This window comes from Cydia strobilella, chromosome 26, assembly GCF_947568885.1.
Source record: "Cydia strobilella chromosome 26, ilCydStro3.1, whole genome shotgun sequence".
Classification (NCBI taxonomy): domain Eukaryota; kingdom Metazoa; phylum Arthropoda; class Insecta; order Lepidoptera; family Tortricidae; genus Cydia; species Cydia strobilella.
Genome location: NC_086066.1, coordinates 1,497,001 through 1,501,166, shown reverse-complemented (window position 1 = coordinate 1,501,166; position 4,166 = coordinate 1,497,001). Strand labels below are relative to the sequence as shown.

Sequence of the window (4,166 nt, the reverse complement as noted above, 5' to 3'; positions counted from 1 at the left end):
GCGTATATTTAAGTTTAAATTTCTTCAATAAAACATCTCGAGTTATCAACCGTTCTTCAAACAACAAAAGTAGGCAGAAATTTATTTTGAACATTTGATGTTGCATGATGATTTGTTAATTAATCATTTATCTCAGTCTAATGTAAGAATACCGTCCTACGTTGCCCCCATGCTTGAAGAACTTGTTTCAACTATTAAAAATAATGGCCAAAATTGTGCAGTGGAACTGCAGAAGTATAATTAATAAAAAACAAGATCTAATTCATTTATTAAACAAATTTCAACCCTTTGTTTTTGCCCTCTCTGAGACATGGCTCAAGCCTGGAGCTCTTCTTAGAGTTACGGGATATTCATGTCTCAGAGAGGACCGTCCTGGCGAATGGTGCGGAGTAGCTCTACTCGTCAGGAATTCCATATCATTGTCACCTTTTCATCTTTCATCCCATAGCGATGATTTTTCAATTGTTGCTGCTATTGTAAATAACATCTGTATCATTTCTGTATATATTCCTCATCCATCGTCATCCATTTTTGTTGAGCTTGAACAAATAATTTCTTCTCTTCCTAGGCCTGTTTTAATTTTAGGAGATTTTAATTCACATCACCAGGTTTGGGGTAGTTCATCGTCTAATTATAATGGAGATCGCCTCATACATATCTTAGATGAACACAATCTTTGTATTTTAAACAATGGCTCTCCAACCCGCCGAACAGCTCCAACAGAGTCAATTAGCGCTATTGATTTATCAATTTCGTCAGTCGATCTTGCATCATCTCTCACTTGGCATACTTTGGAGTCAACATATGAGAGTGATCACTACCCTATCATTATTACATTCCATCTTCTATCCCGCCATCTCCAAAACCTAGCCTAGTATAATTTAAGTAATGTTGATTGGAAACTTTTCAAAGCCCGTGTAGAGGAGAAATTATCATGTTTACCAGCCATAGATGATAGTAATGTAGTTACTTGCTCTGTTGCTTTAGCCGAGATAATGACTGAAGCAGCTGATGAAATTTTCCCGGTAAAAAACAGTGCATCGGGTAAAATACCTTCTCCGCCTTGGTAGGATGATGATTGCTGTCAAGCAGTCAGAACCCGCAAGAAGGCTGAAAGAAAATATTGTCATTTTATGACAAATGAAAATTTTGAAATATACATGCAAGTTGCTCGTGAGACTAAAAAATTGTTGCGAAAGAAAAAGTTCGAAGGCTGGAAGCGATTCTGTTTGTCTCTTAGTCTTAGTGTAAAACCATCCATAGTATGGAATAACATTAAAAGGTTCAGACATGCTTTCAATGAGTCCTCTAGACAGATCCTTCCTCCTAACCTTGCTACACAGTTTATAGACAGATTAGCACCTGCATCCGTGCCCAAAGAATATGTATTTCACCCTGCTGCCTTTTCATTTGACTCTTGCTGTTATAATACTTTAAATGGGCCTTTTAAAATGGAGGAGTTAAAAGCTGTATTAAGTGGTTTAAAAGATACTTCACCTGGGGAAGATGGAGTTCCATATTCCTTTTTAGCAAATGTCAGTGATGGTACTCTTTTTTATTATCTAAATATAATAAATTCTGTCATCCAGTCTGGTAAAATCCCTGGTTCTTGGAGATCTCAAATAGTTATTCCTATTTTAAAGCCCTTCAAACCAGTGTCAGATGTTTCTTCTTATCGTCCGATTGCCCTTTCCTCAGTATTTGTTAAAGTAGCAGAACATTTAGTTAAAAACAGATTAGAATATTTTGTAGAAAAAAACCAATTACTTTCTCATAGTCAATTTGGATTCCGAAAAGGTAGGTCTACTTATGATAGCTTGGGCATTTTAGTTTCAGATATTCGATTGGCATTTTCTAGAAATGAGTCTGTAGTAGCTGCTTTTCTTGACATAAGCGCCGCTTATGATAATGTTTTAGTCTCAGTGCTACAGGCAAAACTTCATAAATTAGCTATACCGATAATGTTAAGCAATTTCATAATAAACCTTTTATCAGAAAGGTCCATTAGCCTTCTTATAGATGACAACAATAGGATTTCCCGTTTAGTGTGGAGAGGGCTTCCACAAGGATCCGTATTAAGTCCCTTGTTATATAATATCTACACATTTGATTTAGAGTCATCCTTAAATGACACTGTTAAAGTCTTGCAATATGCTGACGATTTATTATTATACTCGCCAAACCTTTCTATTGAACAGGCCAGTAGATCTGTCACTTGTTCTTTGGGTTTATGAAGTTATGGTTAGATTCAAATGGTCTGGAACTCTCAGTGCCTAAAAGTGTTGTAGTTTTGTTTATTAGAAAAATGTTTCCTCCTCCGATCAATGTGCAATTTAATAACTACTCCATTTCCATTAAAGAGAAAACCAAGTTCCTAGGTGTTATTTTAGATAATAAATTAACAGGTCTTCCACATTGTGATTACATAGTTTCTAAATGTGAAAAAAATATTAATATCCTCAGGTGCGTTCCAGGAGTTTAGTGGGGTTCACATCCTTTTTGCATGAAACTTATGTACAATGCCTTGATCAGAAGTATTCTAGATTATTGGACATTTTTGTTAGAGCCAGGATATGTAGCTGGCTTCCAAAAATTAGATTGTATTCAATCCAAAGCATTGAGATTGATTTGTGGTGCCATGAATTCAAGCCCTATCAATGCTATGCAAGTTGAGTGTTCTGAGCCTCCTCTTCATTTACGACGCCAATATCTTTGTGATAGGTTTATTTTTCGTTGTTCCCAATTCTCTAATCACCAACTCTGGACTATCTTGTCTAACCTCTTGCTTCAAATTACTACTTCCAACTATTGGAAACATAAGAGTCCTCCTTGTTTTATCAAAAGCTTTCAAAAACTTAAATCTATATCGGCTCCCACTTAGCTCTTCAACACTTCCCATTTTCCAATATGAATATGATTCTCTAACACTTGTTCCTCCAGTTCTCCTCGATATTGGTATCTCCAAGAATGATATTGAACAAAATCAACAATTCCTGGGATTCATTGGACCACATGGCCTGGGTGCGCATCATATATACACAGACGCTTCTAAGATGTCAGACAATGGTTGTGTTGGCATTGGTGTTTTCCACACCCAATCTAATTAATATTTATCAAAAAATAAAGTTGCCACCGGAATCCTCTGTGTACAGTGGTGAGTGCTTTGGAATCCTGAAAGCAATAGAGTTCATCATTATAATGCATCTTAAAAAATCAATTATTTTCTCAGACTCCCTAAGTTCACTTCAGGCAATATATAAATTTCCTTTCAAATCTAAATCTAATAACCCAATTATTTATCAAATCCGTAGCCTACTGTTAAAATGTCACCTTAAAGGTTATTCGGTTTCCATTGCTTGGATCCCTGGACACAGAGGGATTAAGGGTAATGAAAGGGTGGATGACTTAGCTCGAGATGCCATTAGTTATGGGGACATGTTTCCGTTTAAGAATGTTGCTGAAGACTTGTTGGCACTGCCTAAATTATACCTACGAAAGGAATGGACGAAATTATGGACATCTGGTGCGGGTGCCGCTGCGTTACATTATCGGAGCATTCAAACATCAATTCCTGTCAAACCCTGGTTTGCTAAAATCTCTTTGCCAAAACCTGCAACTAGTATGTTAATTCGAATGAGATTGGGTCACGTTTGTACACCGGAACACCTGAAACGACTAAATCGCGTGGCCAGTTCTGCATGTACATGTGGAGCTGATCCCGCTGATCTTAATCATATATTCTTTCTTTGCATGTAACCTATATGACCGTTCTATATTATTAAGACAGCTGTGAGATTTGAAAGTTCCGTTTCCCACATCTATTACAACACTCCTGTATATTAATGATTCTTCTCCATATATATTTAAATCATTATATTTATTTATCTCACGTCATAACATTAAACTTTAACTTACTATAATTTACCTTTTTCTGATCCTTTTCCAAAATTCCGAATTACCCGTTATCCCTTATTGTATGTAATCCTTTAATTCCGTTTCCCCGTTTTACTCGTTTGGCTGAATGCGCCAGGAGCGCGATGCCATAAAAAAAAAAATGCCAAATTTGACAATGACTTTTAAATAATGTCTATGATGCTTAAATCAAATAAATACTCCTTTTTTTAGAAATTTCTCACTTGAATTCATTCATTGAATTGTCTTTGAAT

General features: G+C 36.1%; 1 long non-coding RNA gene across 1 annotated transcript; it reads right to left on the bottom strand.

Annotated features, from left to right (window-relative positions):
- Positions 1–251: 251 nt before the first annotated feature.
- On the bottom strand, positions 252–3,958 carry LOC134753208 (uncharacterized). Its single transcript, XR_010128797.1, has 2 exons — positions 3,581–3,958; positions 252–3,171 (listed from the first exon to the last, which is right to left on the bottom strand). It is a non-coding gene; the product is annotated as an uncharacterized LOC134753208 (long non-coding RNA).
- Positions 3,959–4,166: the final 208 nt, after the last annotated feature.